The following is a 19,270-nucleotide window of genomic DNA, read 5'->3' on the forward strand; positions in this document are numbered from 1 at the left end:
CGCCGGAGGTTGAGCGTCCGGTGATCGGATGCACAAGCTGGACCGGAATTCCTCAAATGCTGGCGTGGGGAGCCCTTTGGTGAGCACGTCGGCGAACTGTTGGCTCGTGGGCACATGGAGAACGCGCAGTTCACATAGTGCAACCTTCTCCCGGACGAAGTGGATGTCCAACTCGATGTGCTTTGTTCGACGGTGATGCACGGGGTTGGCAGCCATATAGACGGAGGAGATGTTGTCGTAGAAGACTACACTGGCTTCTCGAAGCGGTGTAGCGAGCTCGTCGAGAAGTTGCCGAATCCAACAACTCTCAGCTACGGCATTGGCGACGGTGCGGTACTCAGCTTCTGCGCTGGAGCGAGACATGGTCGCTTGGCGTTTGGACGACCAAGAGACCATGGCGTCGCCGAGGTAGACCGCGTAGCCGGAAGTGGAGCGGCACGTGTCCGGGCAGTCCGCCCAGTCCGCGTCGGAGTAGGCGATGAGGTCGAGGGAGGCGGCGCGACGAAGATGCAGTCCATGCGTGGTGGTGCCCCGAAGATATCGGAGGATCCGCTTCGCCAGCGCAAGGTGCGGAGCGCGGGGGTCATGCATGACGAGGCAGCACTGCTGCACCGCGTAGGCAATGTCCGGCCGTGCCATGGTCATGTACTGAAGGGCGCCGACAATGCTCCGGTACTCTGAGGCGTCGGGGACGGGTGCGCCGTCGGCGGCTGACAGTTTGGAGCGCGTGTCCACGGGTGTCGAGGAGTTCTTCAGCATACTTGCGTTGCGACAAGAAGAACCCGTCAGCCGTGCGCGTCACAACGATGCGGAGGAAGTAGTGAAGCGGCCCGAGGTCTTTCATCGAGAACTCGGCGGAGAGCAGACCTTGCAGTCGTCATAGTAGAGCGATGGACGATGCGGCAAGGATTATGTCGTCGACTACAGCAGTAAGTAGGCGGCACCGGCGTCGCTTTGGAGCATGAACAGGGATGGATCCGCGCGCGAGACGGCAAACCCGATGCTGCAGGCGAACGCGGCGAACCACGCGAACCAGGCGCGCGGCGCTTGCTTCAACCCGTACAATGATTTGTCGAGGAGGCAGACGTGGTCGGGGTGGTCGGCATCAACAAAGCCAGCTGGCAGCTGACAGCACACCTGCTCCGTCAGATGGTCGTGGAGGAAAGCATTGTTGACGTCCATTTGGTGGACTGGCCAGCCCCGTGATGCCGCGATGGTGAGGACGACACGGATCGTGTCCGCCTTGACGATCGACGAGAAGGTTTCGTCGAAGTCGACACCCGGGCGCTGGGAGAAGCCGCGAACAACCCAGTGCGCCTTGTAACGCTCCAGTGTGCCGTCGACCTTGAGCTTGTGTCGAAATAGCCACTTGCCGGTGACGATGTTGGCGCCGCGCTGCCAGGGCACAAGCCGCCCATCAGTGCCCTGTACTCCACCTGCATCGCAGTCAACCAACAAGGATCGCGCAAAGCGGCACGCACACTCTTTGGGATGGGTGAGATCACGTTAGACGTGGAAGTGGTGTAGTTCTGGTGATATTTGGGGTTTGGGAAGAACTTACCGGCCTGAGCACGGGTGCGCATGGTGTGGGTGGGCACTGGGCACTCGCGACAGCGCGCTGAAGGTGGTGCTGGTGAGGAGGGCAGGGGAGAGACTTCGGGGGAAGCAGGTGGATTGACGTCAGGTGTGTTTGGCTCGGGTGTGATTGGCTCGGGATGGGCTGTCGTGAGATCAGGTAGAGGTGTGGCTGCCATGGCAGCATGCTCGTTTTGTTGTGGGGAACACGGGGTTGTGGGTGTGGCCGCCGGCGGAGCGGGTGCTCGGACGGTGTGTGGTTGGCGCGGGACATGCGGTATGGAGTAGAGCTCGTCGGCGAGGGGTGGTGTGGTGGGTGTGTCTAAGGCGTTGTTCTCTTGGAAGGGAAATGTGCTCTTGTCAAAAACGACATGCCGTGAGATGACCACACGCCCGGTAGTGCGATTCAGGCAGCGATAGCCTTTGTGTTCGTGCGAGTAGCCGAGGAAAACACAAGGCCCCGACCGAGGAGCAAGTTTGTGCGGGGTGGTGGCTGTGAGGTTCGGATAGCATAGGCAGCCGAACACCCGAAGGGCTGTGTAATCGGGGTGGGCGCCGTACAGGAGGAAGAACGGCATGTGATCGTGGCGGGGACGACAAGGGCGCCGATTGAGGAGGAAAGTGGCCGTTTGAAGCGCTTCAGCCCAATACGAGTAGGGCATGTGAGCATGGACTAGCAGTGATCTGGTGATGTCGTTGAGTGTGCGCAGGGCTTGTTCTGCGCGCCCGTTTTGCAGCGAGGTGTATGGGCACGACATGCGGAGCTGGGTGCCAAGGGAGGAGAACAGGGCACCGGAGGCGGCGTTCTTAAATTCCTTGCCATTGTCAGTTTGGACAATGAGGATGGGAAGGTTGAATTGAGTGCGTGCAAACTGAAAGAACGTGCGAATGGTGGGAAGCACATCCAATTTGTGGCGTAACGGGAATGTCCAGGCAAAGTGGCTATAATCATCGAGAAATAATAGATAATACTGGCAACCAGAGTTGCTTTGGGCTGGAGCAGTCCATACATCACAGTGCACTAATTGAAAGGGAAAAAAAGATACATAATCGGATGAACCGAACGGGAGCCCAGTGCTCTTTCCTAGTTAACAAGTTGGACAGACAATAGGTTGGCTTGGGGTGTGATCAACGCCTGAGTGACACAGGGTGCGGCTGAGGGCATCTCCGCCTGGATGGCCTAGGCGTTGGTGCCACACATCTCGCGAAGTGGCGGTGAGGGCGTGGTGACCATGTGGCAGCGCAGGTGTGGGCGTCAAGGGAAAGAGGTCATCATCGGCGGCATTACAGCAGCGGATCACCTTCTTCGTTCTTCGTTCCTTGACAGAAAAACCAAGATCATCAAATTCGACATTGAGAGGATTGTCACGGGCGAGAGCTTTAACTGAAATGAGATTCCTAATCAGGTGCGGGGAGACAAGGACATTGCGAAGGGAGATGGGGGAGCCACTGGTGGGGATGGTGGTTTGCCCGGTGTGCGTGACCGCTAGCGTGCTCCCGTCGCCGACAATGATGCGAGATGAATTGTAAGGGACTGAGGAGGAGAGCATACCAGACGAAGACGCCATGTGCGATGTTGCTCCGGTGTCGAGGTACCAGTCGGCCGTTGGTGGCGCCGGCTGCTGCTGCTGCATCAACATGGAGTTCAGGGCGTGGATGAGTGCATTCTGATCCCAGGAAGGACCAGGAGGGTTGGTGGAGTTGTTCGCCAGGGCGCCGTACAGAGGGTGAGCGGGCACGACCCCTGGTTGCCAGACCACAGGAGGCGCGTGCGCTAGAACGCCTGGCCCGACGGTGTAGTGAGATGCAGTGCCGGCGAACGGTGTGCCCCCGCCAGGTCGGGGTCCAAGGATGCCGGCGCCAGGTGCATGGGGACGCCAGGGCATCGGCCAGGCGTGGACCATGCCGGTCCATGGAGCCGCAGCAGGAGTGGGAGGGCGTGTCAGGTGGCCGCCCCCGCCGGAGTTGTTGGCCCGGCCCATGCCCTTGTAGCGCCCGTTCCCACCGCCGTTGCGCCCGTGGCCGCCATTCTGCCCGCCCGAGCCGCTGCTGGTGTTGGTGTTGGGCACACGGGCAGCGTGCAGCGCAGTCTCAGTGTTGGCGTCGGCGGACATACGACTCTCCTCGAGCAGCAAGAATGTGCGGCATCGCAGGAACGCCGGGAAGGGAGTCTGCATCATCAGAATGGGCACAGCGTAGCGAAAACGCGGGTGCAGACCTTGAAACATGTTGAGCACCTGGTCGCGGTCGGTGACGGGCGCGCCGTGCTCGGCGAGGCGGTCGGCGCAGTCCTTGAGCCGTGCGAAGGAGAGGATGGAAGAGCTCCCCTGCTCGATGCGGCGAAACTCGGTGGAGAGGAACACCACCTGGTGCTCGGCGTTTCTCGAGGAAGAGGGTGCAGATGGCCGCCCAGAGATCGGCGGCGGTGGCACCGCGCTGGTGGACGAGCCCGAACACCTCCGGGCTAACTCGGTTGTATAACCAAGAGACGAGATGAGCATCGTCTTGCGCCCAGGCAGGGTCGCGCGGACGCGGCGGTCTGGTGAGATGATCTGCGACGGCGAGCTTCTGGAAGGTGACTTCGAAGAGGGTGCACCAGTGAGAGAAATTGGGTGGGTTTAGGGTGAGCACAAGAGGAACATGGTGGTTGATGAAAACGCCGGCGAGTGGGGAGGTGACCGGCTGGTGCGTCGTGGAGGAGGAGGCCGTGGGGTCTGGAACGAAGAGAGCCCCGCGGGCAAGTGCAGATGGGGTGAGCAGGGGCTGGTGCATGGTCTGAGAGGAGGGAGGTGTGACGGGCGAGCCGCCAGAGACAGAGCCTGGACGTGGTGGAGGTGGGGGAGGCGGCGGCGGCGTCGACATGGCGCCGGCGAGCGCAGGTGTGCGGAAGCGGAGTGGAGCGGTTTACAGGCGAGGGAGAAGCCCAGTGTCTGATACCATGTAGAATCTACTACCACTATAAAAAGAAGAGAGGGGCAGATCCAAACAATCACATCCATCTGTCATCAAAATCTAATGGCTCTTAATCATTCTGTGTTTAACTCTACCAACCACGCAACAAGCCACGCTCGATCAATCGCTAACTCTGCCCACGTTCGAAAAAAACCGGTGCCAACGCACACCCGCACGACCTCTCGCCCCCCTCCTCCTCCCAATGGACACCAGCCATTCGCCACAGTTGGCCACAACACAGGCGGGCCGCCGCACAGCGATCCTCCCGCACTGTTCGCCGCCCCGCCGATCCCCTCATCCACCATCGCCGCACAGCTTGGCCTCCGCCCGCTGCTGGAGACCCCCGCCCGCTTCCGCCGCTCACCCCTCACCTCACGCCGCCGCCCGCAACTCCTCACCGGCACATCGCATCGCATGGCGGCGGCGGCCTTCAACGGGGGAGCGACACCCAACGCATCCGTGCTCGGTCACCTCGCGTTAATGTACATCGAGGTGCAGACGAGCCGCATCGGCACACGCTGCCCCTCCCCTTAGTCATCTGCTTCCATTTCACGGACGCTGATGGGCCCACCACCACCGCCGCGGCAAGCCCCGGTGACTCGGTGAGTAATGAACGCCCTGTTTCCTAGGATGCGCCGCTCCCGGATCTCAGACTGCAGGATTGCGGTTTGGGCTGCTTTGAATTTGGGATTTGACGGCCATGACTTGATCTGTCGCAGATGAGATCGCCACCATGACTTGATCTGTCGCAGATGAGATCGCCAAACCGTTCCCAGCTTGTACGGCCAGCCTTGGGCCAAGCCGTTTGCAACGAAGGTGCTCAAGATCGGTGTCGTGCTTTCTGGTGACTAGGTTCTAGGGGGGCACAATGTGATCTGCGACATTTTGATAAGTGCGAGTGATCTCCAACCGCACTTTCGTTTCGTTTAGCACTAGCTGAGACCAATTGACTGAAAATAGGTGTTCATAATTGAATTAAAGAGCTGTTAGTGCACTGTGCCAGTCTTTTTTCTGATGGAAAATCTGAGGATATATCTTGTTAGATTTTGTTGCTTTGCGGTGTTTGCTGAATAATTCTTGTCGTTGACTTGTCATGGTTGGTGTTGTGGATCTGATTACGTGCAGGAGCATGCCAAAGGTAGCACCATGTATGGATTCAAGGGAGCGTGTCATGAAGGGAAGTATGTCCTGCTTACAGCTTATTTCGTGTACCCCTACAGAAACCAGGTATGTCAGCATAACCTATACTAAGCACACTTATTGAAATTTCAGTACTTCATATAGACTTTGGTTATCACCATTTTCAAATAGGAAGTGGATCATCAATAGGGATTTTGCTTAGGTACTTCCATGAATTAACATATGATAGTTTTTTCCTCTTGAAGTATCCTTGTGTGTATAGGAAATTTGTGACCGTAAGCATGACAAATATATGATGTATACATACAGTTTTCTAGGTAACCTGAATTACTATTCTTGTCCTTTTCCAGCACAAGAGCTCTACCCCAGCACCGCTTCTCCATCTCTGGTCGTTCCCTTGGCTTCCTCCATGGCGGCTGAGAAGATGGGCCACCACTGAAGCCGCTTCTGGTAATCGCTAAACTGTACCTGTGAGATTAATGAGGTCGCAGCTGAGGCCGTCCGTCGTCGTGCCAGGCTGCCAACTCATGGCCAATTTGCACCAGCACTAATAGGACTCCAGCAACCTGGGATGTAATCCATATGGAAATGAGATGGTGGAGAATAATTTGCTCATGCTCCATGGATGCGACGCCTGTATTGGGGCTAACCTGCCTGGAAGTGAGATGCATCTGGATATACATGATTTAAGTGATATACAGAACAGAATTGATTTGGGGCTACTGGTCTTTGGTAAGCACCTATTTTTAGATGATGCATTTGATTATTCTGGCATTCCATTTTATGCGCATCAGATAAAATCTGTTTTTCTTTATCACAGTTTTGTTCGATGTGGGTTTATTTGCATAATATTTACTAAAGAAAATGGTTTGAGGTGAAGAGCCGAAGGCCTGAAGCCAAATGTTCCTAATTAGGACGATGACCTTCAGGGAACAAGGCCAACGCTATGTGTGCCTGCAAGATCCTAGATATTTTTAGTTTTCTCTATGATCCTACACCATTGTATCACTTTATGCAGAACCCTTTATCATTCATTTTTATGTTCAAAATATGGTTGTCATAGATGGTATTACAGGGATTTTTTTTCCGAAAAGGGGTTTACCCCAGCCTCTGCATCAGAACGATGCATACGGCTCATATTATTAAAAGCATAATCCAGTAGCAAAGTCGCCAAGTATCGAGGTGCGAAAATAAACAAAAGGCTCGAAAGAGCTACAACCCAAAACCACAACCGGCTGGCAAACAAAATAGGAGCACTACATGCCTATCCTATTACATGACCGCCATCCAAACCGGTTGAAAATATCCCGCGCTACCATCTTTCATCGGGTAGACGCAGTAACCAAACGCCGCCTGGCCTCCGTCGGAGTGAGTAGTGACCACATACGGATGAACGCCGTGGCCCTGAAGATAACCTGCAAAAAGTGAATGTTTGTTGATCGGTTAAATACTAAATCATTTCTGCAGTTTCATACTGCCCAAAGTAAAGCACTAACGCCAACACGAATGTGTCTTGCAGTATCGGAATCAACTCCGTCAAGCCATGCTCCAAATAACATGTTGATAGAGGTGGGCTGATTAATATTAAACGCAATATGAATCGACCGCCACATAATCTTAGCCAACGGACAATCGAGAAAGAGGTGTTTGATGTTTTCGTTATGATCGCAAAAGCTACACCTAGAAGAGCCCATCCAGTTGCGTCTTGCCAGGTTATCCTTAGTCAAAATGACTTGTTTATGCACAAACCACATAAACACTTTGATTCGTAAGGGAACCTTTACTTTCCAAACGTAAATCGAAGAAGGGACAACGCTAGAGTTAATGACATCCAGATACATAGATTTAACCGAGAACACACCATTCTTATTAAGTTTCCAATACAGCTGATCTGGTTGTTGGGACAGCCGGACCTCCATCAAACGTCTAACAAGGTGGAGCCAGGCCTCCCAACGATTTCCAACTAGCGTCCTCCGAAAACTAATATTGAGGGGAGTGGATTGTAAAACAGTTGCAACGTAGGCTTCTCTACGTCGCACAATGTTGTACAAAGTAGGATATTGAAGTGCAAGGGGAGTCTCCCCAAGCCACGTATCCTCCCAAAACCTCGTAGTGGCACCATTCCCGACAATAAATTTTGACTTGTTGAAAAAAAGTTGTTTGACTCTCATCAAACCCTTCCAAAAAGGTGAGTCGGAAGGCCTCACGTTTACCTGGGCCAAGGTTTTCGCATAAAGATACTTATTGCGCAAAATCTGTGCCCAAGTAGCGTCTGTCTCAGATGATAGTTTAAATAGCCATTTGCTAAGGAGACATATGTTTTTGACTTCCAAAATTTCAATACCTAGACCCCCTTGGTCCTTCGGCCTACAGATTATATCTCACTTAGTAAGCCTATACTTTCGTTTGAGCTCATCATTCTGCCAAAAGAATCGAGATCGGTAAAAATCTAACCTTTTCCTGACTCCCACCGGAACCTGGAAAAAGGATAGAGAAACATAGGCATACTGGTAAGGACTGAATTAATCAGAATCAATCGTCCTCCGTATGACATGAGCTTCCCTTTCCAACAGCTCAGTTTCTTTTCAAAGCGATCCTCGATGCATTTCCACTCAAAGTTAGTCAGCTTACGATGATGAATGGGTATACCTAAGTACTTAAACGGTAAGGAGCCCAATTCACATCCGAACAATTGTTTATACGTGTCCTGGTCATCCTTTGCTCTTCCGAAGCAAAACAATTCGCTCTTGTGGAAGTTAATTTTGAGGCCAGATAATTATTCAAATAAGCATAACAGCAGCTTCATGTTTCTTGCTTTCGCCAAGTCGTGCTCCATAAAGATGATAGTATCATCAGCATACGAAGAATGGAAATCCCTCCGTCAACTAGATGTGGGACCAGGCCGCCTACCTGCCCTGCATCCTTTGCCCGACCTATTAAAATAGTCAGCATATCCGCCACTATGTTAAACAGGATCGGTGACATCGGGTCTCCTTGCCTTAGCCCCTTGTGTGTTTGGAAATAGTGACCTATGTCGTCATTCACTTTAATCCCTACACTCCCTTTTTGCGTAAAGGAGTCAATCTGGTTTCTCCAGGCTGAATCAAAACCTTTCATACGCAAAGCTTGTTGAAGGAAAGGCCATTTAACTTTATCATATGCTTTTTCAAAATCCACTTTAAAAACTATGCCATCAATTTTTTTGAGTGGATTTCATGGAGCGTTTCATGCAAGACAACAACCCCTTCAAGGATATTTCTATCAGACATGAAAGCAGACTGGGACGGATGAACCACAGAATGCGCAATCTGCGTAAGTTTGTTCGTCCCGACCTTGGTGAAAATTTTGAAACTCACATTAAGCAGGCATATGGGTCTGAACTGCTCAATGCGAGCAGCGTCTGTCTTCTTAGGAAGAAGAGTTATCGTTCCAAAATTCAGCTTAAACAACTGGAGGGATAGCACTATATTTTTCATGTGTTGTCGTAAACAGAGCTCCTTCTGTACTGATACATATATGATATATATATGTTTTTTCTTTTAATTACAGTATCTCTTTTCGGACCAGTCGGGCTTTCTAGATTTCTAGATCTGAAGAAGTTTGTTTGAAGTCTGCCTTTGGGTTTCAGAAGATTCAGAATAAGTCCGTACATAAGTTCCTACACCAGCCGTAACTAGATAAATCATGTATGACGCGATGCTCTGCGCTGCGCTCGTGGAGTATTTGCAGCAGTATTCTCCGTCGTTTGATGCTCAATCAGGTAAGTCTATTATTTCAATTTTGATTCACAGTTGTTGGCACGAACTGGGCAGTGCATTTGGACAATTTCCACATGTCAATCGGGGAAAGATATGCCCATCACCAGTGCACTTTTTGCAAAAAAGATTTGCTATTTTTTTTCTATTCTATGCATACATGCAATTCCGACAATTAGATGCAACAACTATTTTTTCTTTTCTTTTACTGTAGGGCTTGCGGCTATACATGTTAAACAATAAGATGATTTTATTTGTGGTCTAACAATGCCTCTGTTAATAGTTGCAACTAAAAATAGCTCTACTTTTTTTGTTAATAGTGGCCGAATAAAAGAGGATTCAGACTATGACGAGTTTACATTGTACTGAATTATAATTTGCTAACAATAAATTTCTCTCTTTTCTTCTATTTTATATTGATAATAGCTCCTCAATTAATTTTTAAACAACCCCTCGGCTGGTGTCACGATCAGATTTTTATGCATGAACAATAACCCTGTTTTATTTTAAGAATGGGGCTCTAAAATGGATAGAAGAGGAGCTTAAGTTCAGCAGCCAAATACGGCACGCATGCTCCCCCCCCCCCCCCCCCCCCCCCCCCCCCCCACACACACACACACATTTTTGTGAGTTAACTGACATGAGGTTGCTTCAAATGGAATATACTCATAGTTGCATCACATTATGCATTTCCTTCATTTTTAGTCTGCAAGTTACTTATGTGTTCGTCATGATATTGGTACGGTTTATTTTCCTGAGGGTATATTCATCTCATTAGAAATTTATTTTGTCTGCCTTTCGTCTTCCTAAATTTCACGTGTTTTTATTTTCTCTTTCCTGGTTAGCTAACCAATTATTATTGTAGCACATGACTTAGGGCTTTTTAACTTATTGCACAGTTTGTTATTCTAGAACACTAGACTTTTCTCCACAGTTAGGTTGTTCATATGAAAAGTTTAATTCATGTTTAATCCTTCCAGAACTAAGCTTAGCTTAGAAAAAAGGTAGCTTGTTGCATGCAATCTGTGTCATACAAAAATGTTAAATTCCATTTCTTCATTTTTGTTCAGAATGTTGCACTACATGAGATGAGACAAACTCAGAATGGGAGCAAAATAGTCCTGACTACTGGCGAACTCTTTTAGCTCGCTGTGTTCCCACTGATGGTGTTGTAGTCGAGCCCAACAATTCAACTTGTGAAGATAACATGTAGCCCGAACTCAAGAGGGAGTGAGATTTAGTTTTTCTAGGACAACTATTTTTTTCTATCTTTATTAAAATTTTGCATCTCTTCCATGTTCACTTGGACAATACCTATACTTATTATAACTTATAAGTCCTTCAAGTTCAGACAAGAAAATTTAGATATCCTGAAATCTTTACTATAAGATCATTTTGGTCTTCTTGAACTTCAAATGCCATCATCAAAAGATAAATGATGGTTTGTATTAAACTTGACCTTTAGAGATGCGGGCACTATAGATATTCTTTTTCCCTAAATTTCTAGGAAATATGAATTAAGAATTCAGTACTCACATAAATCTGAGAGGCTGCTTTGATCGTTTACTAGTAGTGGAGGAAGAGGGAGATCGCACCTTAGGTGCTCTCCTGTGTATACTCATGTATATATAGCCGGTTACAACAGGGCGCAGAGCGCCGGGGTGTGGCGACGTGCATGGATCGTGGGATCGTGCATGCAGGACGTGCGCACGTACAGGAAGAGAGAGAGAGGGGTAAGCTAGCTACTTGTTAACAAAGCGCACGGCCATGGCTAATCTATCGATCGACCAACCTGCAGAGAAACCTCGGCGACGAGATGCGGGAGTTGTCCCAGCACAGGTTCTTTGGTTGCTGCTCTCATGTTTCATCAAGCATCCACCTTAATTTGGTTAGGCTAAATGAAATCTCGTCCCGTCCGGTCGCAGGTGGTTCGTCCAGTTCCGCGCGGAGAGAGATTTCTACGCCGGGGTCTGCAGCGAGGCCGCTGGCTCCGCGCGGAGGCTGCGGAGGAGCATCGAGCACGAGACGGAGAGATTCGGCCGCGGCCTCTGGCAGCAAAAGTTTGTTTCCTAGCTACCGTCTCCATGGGTGTTAATTATTACTCTACCAAGTTTTAATCACCTCTTGCACTGATGCTTCGATTTCGTCATAACACCAAAGATGCATACATCACTTCATTTCATCCAAGAAACCACTTCAAGTATAAGCCTTTAATTCGGTTCCTCTTCCTGATGGGGCTGCCTGTTCGGCCTGTTCTGTTCTGTTCTGTTCCATGTGGTGACATTGCAGTCAAATTTGACTGGAATGTGTTTAGTTTTCCCAAACATACTTGAATCAATCAACTAGGTGCGCTGCCTGTAGCTAGGGAAATTGTGTTGTTCACATTGCGGTCATTGAAAGCTTCGGGTTGGATTAATTATTCATGCACCATGACCATGGTGTAACAACTTTGGACGAATCTGAATGGGGCTGTCCTAACTAGTACGTACGTACGTGCCACATTAGAATTGGAATCTTAGCATAATTAGGTTTTTCTGTAATTTACTAACCTCATTGGGTTCCTTGATACAACGTCCAACATTCAAATTAATATCGTTGAAATTTCAAATCTAATCATTGGACAACATATATAGCCTCAACAGATATACCTGCCGGTCATTTGAACAATTTTGTAATGCAATGTTTTAAACTGGCTCTTGCTTGTTCCTGTCAATCTCTCCTAACTAGTATAACCTCTGTCCGAAAATAGTTGTCTAAGAAATGGATGTATCCGGACATTTTTTAGTTCTAGATACATCCATTTTTATCCATTTCTCCGACAAGTATTTTCAGACAGAGGGAGTATCAATCTAATGGCCACCCTTGACAATCAACTACAGTTGAGGCCGCTACAAGAGGCTAATAGCTGCTCTGCATTTCGCCATGCATGTGGCTTTTCACCCAAAAAAAGGATGTTAATTTCAGTTACAATAAGCAGTTGAGAGCAATGACACAATTAATACAGTTGTGCTCTTAGCTAGTTTCCAATTTACTCAAGTTTTGCTCCTTTGCAGGAAAAAGATCTTGGATGCCTACCTTGCCTTGAGCGGAGTAAATTATGTTCTCAAATTTCCAGCGGAGCCAGCAGGTACGGTATTACTCTGCTGGCCATGGATCTCCGTGTATACATTTGGCATCGCTAGCTGTTGTCACCTAGTTGACCACAAACAGATGAATGAGTGCTTCTTCTGTCCTGCTCATAAATCGTAACCAATTGCAGCCATAGATGAGTTCGCTGCTGAGAAAGCCTTGAAGGAGGATGCCATGAAGTGGAGGTTTGAGGAGCTGTGGATGACCGAGCACGGCAGTAAGTACAAGCACAAGGAGTGGAGGAAGGCGTGGCTCTATGACAAGTACAAGAAATGCGCCCAGGATGTCGACAAGCGCAACACGGAGGGCGGTGGGGCTGCCTTCGGGACAGACCAGTTCTGGGACGAAACCGAGCAAGAGTTCCGCGAACGCACGGGGCCGCAAGCTCGAAGACTGATACTGCAGTATATGGCGTGCTCTCTGTGGCACCGATGCTTGGGTCATTGATAGAGAGGACATACGGTTTGCCGTGTTGAACTAATTAGCATTTGCTCTGAATCACGAATGCTCTGGATATTTCACTCTATGTATGTAGTAGCCGTGACATGATGAATGTGGTAAGTGTGATGTATCAACGACTAGCATATGGAATCAGCATCTTTAACGTGTACGTGCTAATCTCTATGTCTGGGTTCATTGTTGTTCATTGCTAATGTGCTTATTTAATTTTTACTCCCTCCGTCCCATAATATAAGAACATTTTTGGCACTAGTGTAGTGTTAAAAACGTTCTTATATTTTGGGACAGAAGGAGTAGATTATTGTGCAGTACGCCTGCATGCTGGAGAGAAGATCCACATATAAGTACATTTTACCTGCTGTCATGTATATATTTGGAGATGATTACACGTATACTCCAATTGCTGCTGTTAATTCTAGCTTAATAACAGAAAGAAAACTGTTGATGCCGTGAAGGAGAAAGTATCCACCAACTATTTCAAGATATATTTATGTATGTAGACTAAGATTAGAAGAAAGTGATGAAGCAGAGATGGAGTTGGACCCATGCATGCAAGCATGCATCATTTCCAGCAGCGGTGGAGGCTGACGCGCACGCCCTGGAGGGTGGTGTTGCCGGTGAGGGGGTCGTACACCGTCCGCCCGCCCTGCACCTTGGCGTCGCACACCTGCAGCCGCGGCTGACTGTACATCGCGGCGACGACGTAGAGGGCGCCGAAGAGGGCGAGGAGCGGCGCCGCCACCGCCAGGATCGCCCACCAACAGCTCCGCCGCGGCGCCACACCGTCGCGCCTCCCCATCTCGACTCGATCGGCCGGGTACTTTGCTAGAGTAGCTGTGGAGTGAGCGAGCCCTGTGTCTGCTCTGCGTCTGCGTGTGCTTGCCGATGGAGATGGAAGCAGCGGGTTTATATGGGTCGGGCCGGAGGGAGCGGAGGCATCTATCTGGCTATTGTTTGCGTGTAGCGAGGTGCTTGCCCTGGTATCTTCTCTTTGCTACTTTGCTTGCACGCTCACTCCTGATATTTCTGACTGAGATGGTGCTTGTATCTAGAGTAGATGTTGTAGTTAGCTAGGCAAGGGGGGGGGGGGGGGGGGGGGGGGGGGGGGTATTTCATCGCCGCGACAGGGTCTTTGTTGTTTTTTACATTTCTCTCTTTTTATTTTGTTCTTGGTTGTGTATACCCTGAACGTCTTTCGATATCTTATTGGTGCAGAGGCTGAGTGTAATTGGTATCTTCGCGATATTAATATATTCCACTTTTCAAAAAGCTAGGCCGGGGGAGGTAACATGGATGGGCAAGCAAGTGATCCTTGGTTGAGCCTCCAAGCTACATACAGTACTTCCAACCTGCATACTCTTCAAGCAAAGAACTGGATACGTACTAGTACATCAGTACTACAACATGTCAGCATCACCATTTTGATTTTGAACTCAAACTATGTTTCAGTTGTAGCATTCATTATTGTGTACGATGGGCACAAATTTACTTGTTTTTTTTTCCGGGAATTTTGCTTGGTGTTTCAGTTCTAGCATTTCTCAACTCTACTTGGAAAGAGATATCCGTATGGTATCTAGTTCGGTATACCGCAAGTCACCCCATGATGAGACAGGTTCATTATTACTCATGTGTTGATTCTCTGATGAAATATTTGTAGGTAAAATATCTTTTTCTTTCTTTAGGGATGGAGGTAAAATAATACTTCATCATGTAGATGGACGGATGATCTAGTAAGTGCGAGCGAGGCGCTGAAATTTTATTTTTGAGCTTGGCACTCTCGTTATTAATCTTTTTTAAGAGAAAATCAAGCATGCTAATTGAACAATTTTGAAGTGAGGAAATTAACAAAAGTTTTGCAACTTCGACAATTTTTTCCCTCCATTATTGATTCTAGCTATTTTTCTTTCTTTTACTTTTTGTGAAACTTTGTTAGGCAATACGACAATAACATTATTTATACACTATCACTAGAGATGGGAGTAACTTTATTTGTGACTTTTTTTAAATACCATCTACTTGAGGAAAGAAATTTTCTCTATCCCAATCATACATAACTCATAAGAGATGGATAGAAGAAGTGGCGCGTGGAGCAGGTTTGTGGAATCCGTGAGATCTCACGATTCACATTAAATTTGAATCCACGTCAAATTTTTCTTCCATTGCACCGCACAGGCATGTTTACTAGTGTGTGTATTTATAGTTACTATATATCTCAGGAGTTATTTACATTGATGAAGTAAATCTATATACACAGATTAGGCATCAACGACGACTGTTTAATCAACTGGCGTATATAACTGGGCGAACACACATCAATCAGATGATCGATGGAGTTGGATCCGCGTGCGTGCGTGCGTGCCTGTATTTCACATGCATCATTTCCATCAGAGGTTCTATTACTCATGTTTGATTCTCTGATGAAATATTTGTAAGTAAAATATATTTCTCTTTCTTCAGGGATGTAGATAAAATAATACTTCATCATGTAGAAGGACGGATGACGTAGTAAGTTAGTGCGAGCGAGGCGTTGAAATTTTGCTTTTGAGCTTGACACTCTCTGTTATTAATCTTTTCTTAAAAGAAAATCAAGCATGCTATTTGAACAATTTTGAAGCGAGGAAATTAACAAAAGTTTTGCAACTTCCACAATATTTTTCCTCTATTCTTGATTTCAGCTATTTTTCGTTCTTTTACTTTTAGTGAAACTCTACTAGGCAAGACGACAATAACATTATTTATACACTATCACTAGAGATGAGAGTAACCTTATTTGTGACTTTTCAATGGGATAAGTATATTTTTCGTCCCTTAACTATATTGAAAGTATAGAAATGATCCCTCAACTTCAAAACCAGCAAAACTTAGTCCTTCAACTTTTTAAACCGGATAACTTTAGTCCTTTGATACCGCTTTGGGTGGTTTTACTGATGATGTGGCATGGTTTAGACTGATTTGGATGGTTTTGTTGATGAAGTGGAGGCTGCCGGTCATGGGGCGCTGAAAACCATGTTCGCCGGCACCGGTCTGCAACTACTCTGGCCGAGCTTGTGTCGTGCTGCCCGGACAACAGTCGAACGCGATATTCAGTCTGCCACCGTCATGCCTGCTGTACTGCTGCTTCAGCCCCAGCATCAGTGACATGCCGCCTGCGCCGCCGCCGAAGCACTGCCTGTGAGTCTGTCGTATGCCTCAAAGTCGAGGTGGTGGTTGTCCATGATGCCGATGCTCTCCATCCGCGCCCGGGTGCCGAAGACGTTGACAATGGAGGCGAGCAAGCTGGCGTCATTCACATGCAGCTGCGTCCGTGTCAGCTTTCAGTCATCGGCCCCGGCATGATCGCCTTCGTCTACAGCGGTACAACACTACAACCATCCTGGCATGGCTAGCAGCTGCCGGTCGTCATGGGAGACAAGATGTAGATCATGTATATGAGTTATTTGATGAAATGCATATGCTACGGGCACATAGGGTGGTAGCTACGAGACCACTACTCTCATGGCCGAGACGCAAGTGAGGCACCACGACATGTTGTTCGCATATAGAATACACATATGGTCTACTGGCATTTTCGCCATGCATGGACGAGGTAGGGTGACAGCACATACGGAGTTGGCACCTTCGTCGGCGGCCAAGGCAGCGGGGAGGGTTAACCGAACTCACGGAGTTTTTTGATAAGGGTGTTATTGATGAAATTACCAATGGAGTGGGTCTTGCTAGTTTTTGTATAGGAGAGGAAATTAAATATGTAGGGGAAGGTCGAATCTCGACTTATTTATTCTTTTTTTATGTTATGTATCTGTGTTTTTATTCTCCCAGCAATGCCAAGCTCACCTTGGCAGCACAGGCGCACAGCAGGAGAAGCACGTTGCCGGCATCACGCGGCCATGCGCACGTTGCAGCATATATTGGACTACGTGGTGCACATTGCCTCGGCTGTGCAGCTGCCGAGGCGGTGGTTGCCGTCCACTTCATCAACAAAACCATCCGAATCAGTTAAAATCATGCCACGTCATCGGAAAACCACCAAAAGTGATATCAAGGATTAAAGTTATCCGGTTTGAAAAGTTAAGGAACTAAGTTTTAATGGTTTTGAAGTTAAGGGACCATTTTCTATACTTTGACATAGTTAAGGGACGAAAAATATACTTATCCCCTTTTCAAAATACCATCTACTTGAGGGAAGGAGATTAGGGGCGGGGGGGGGGGGGGGGGGGGGGGGGGGGGGGGGGGGGGGTATGGAGTGCACCAGAAAAAAATACATAATTCATCAGAGATGAATAGAAGAAGTTGCGCGCGGAGCAGGTTTGTGGAATGAGTGAGATCTCACAATTCTCATTAAATTTGAATCCACGTTTAAATTTTTCTCCCATTGCAACGCACGGGCATGTCATGTTTAATAGTGTATATATACCTGAGGTGTCATTTACATTGGTGAAATAAGTTTACATACACAGAATAGGCATCAATGACGACTGCTTAATCAACCGGCATATATAATTGGGCGAACACACATCAATTGGAGGATCGATGGAGTTGGATCCGTGTGCATGCGTGCGTGCGTGTATTTCACATGCATCATTTCCAGCAGAGGGTGACGTTGATGCTCAGGCCTTGGAGGGTGTTGTTGAGGGTGAGGGGGTCGTACACCACCGGCCCACCCAGCAGCTTGGCGTCGCACACCTGCAGCCGCAGCTGCGGCTTGTACATCATGGCGCCATAGACGGCGGCGACGGCGAGGAGCAGCATCACCACCGCCAGGATCGCCCACCAAAAGCTCCGCCGCTCGCCGCCGCGCCTCCCTGCCGCACCCCTCATCTCGGCCGATCTATGGTACTTGCTAGCTTTGGAGTGAGTCCGTCTATCTGCTCTGTATGCGATTCCCGACGGACGGAGAAACATCTATATAGATCTACCTGGTTGCTGTTGCGTGAGGTAAGGTGCTTCATTCGCCTGGAATCTTCTCTATGCTTGCTCGCTTAATCACATTGCTACTTTGCTTGGACGGCGGCCACCAGCTATGTCGATCGTCACGGCACTCCTGCACCCATGCATCCATGCATGAACTAGAGATCACTCCTGCACCCATGCATCCATCCATGGCAGAAAGATTCATAGTGCATGAGCAAAAGATGATGTGGCTTGCTAGCTAGGGGAAAGTAACATGCATGACCAAGTAAGTAATCCTTCGTTGAAGCCTCCAAGCCACGTACAGCACCAACCTGCCTACTGTCCAAGCAAGAACTGGATACGTGCGTGTCCCCATTAATTGGATTTTGGATATTTTTTGCGAATACCCATTAATTGGATTTGAATTTGAATATGGCCACAAATTTATGAGCGTTGTCTTTTGCTTGCTGTTTTAGTTGTAGAATTTTTCAACTTTACATGAAAAAATCGACATAACCGTATAGTATCTTGTTCGGTCCAACGCAAGCCACACTCAGCCAGTTGGGAGAAAAGTAAAGACATAAGGTTTACTAATTCAGAAATGTTATTGGTACGCACAATTTCTACGCAAAACTTACGTACTGTGAGAGAGACAATAACCGTCTGGAGAAAAAGAGGGAATAACTGCCAGCAATTTGAACTAGTTCGCAAGATTTTTGTGCAACCAGTACGTAAGAATACCATTGCTCAAGTTAGTAATAGCACATTGCTCAAATTAGTTTCCCGCAAAAAAAAACTTGCTCAAATTAGTAAGAGTAATGCTACATGTACGGGGAGATTGCATACGGATTTAACATACAGGCTGACTCGGAAGTGTAGGATTGGAAGATAGGGAGTGGGATTGGCCCCACCCCCATGAAATTCAGTGGGGGAGAAAGAATTAGTTGGAAAGTTTTGCAAAACATCCGTAAACACATGTATGTAGGATTATTGAATTTCTCGCGGGCCATTCCTTTTGGGCAGCTTAAAAAATAAGTTGCCTCTTCCCAGCTTCAAACAATGAGCCGCTCCTAAATTTTTTTAAGGCTTCTAAATTAGTAATCACATAACAAGTTCAGAAGCTTCAATGAATGAGAGAGGCGGCTTATAAGAAAATCTGAGGAGGCGATATAATTAGTATGTAAATGCCTGTACATCTAGGATTATTGAATTTCCCGCAAAAAAAAAGGATTGTTGAATTAGTTAATAGTTTACCCCACGCCGGGAACACGTAGTAACCAAAACACACAGTACATAAATTCCTCATTCTTTAACTTATTGTCCTCGAGATTTCAGTCGCTATTTGATTTTTTTCGTCGGTCATCTGACCGTGA

Source organism: Triticum urartu, chromosome 5, assembly GCF_003073215.2.
Source record: "Triticum urartu cultivar G1812 chromosome 5, Tu2.1, whole genome shotgun sequence".
Lineage (NCBI taxonomy): Eukaryota > Viridiplantae > Streptophyta > Magnoliopsida > Poales > Poaceae > Triticum > Triticum urartu.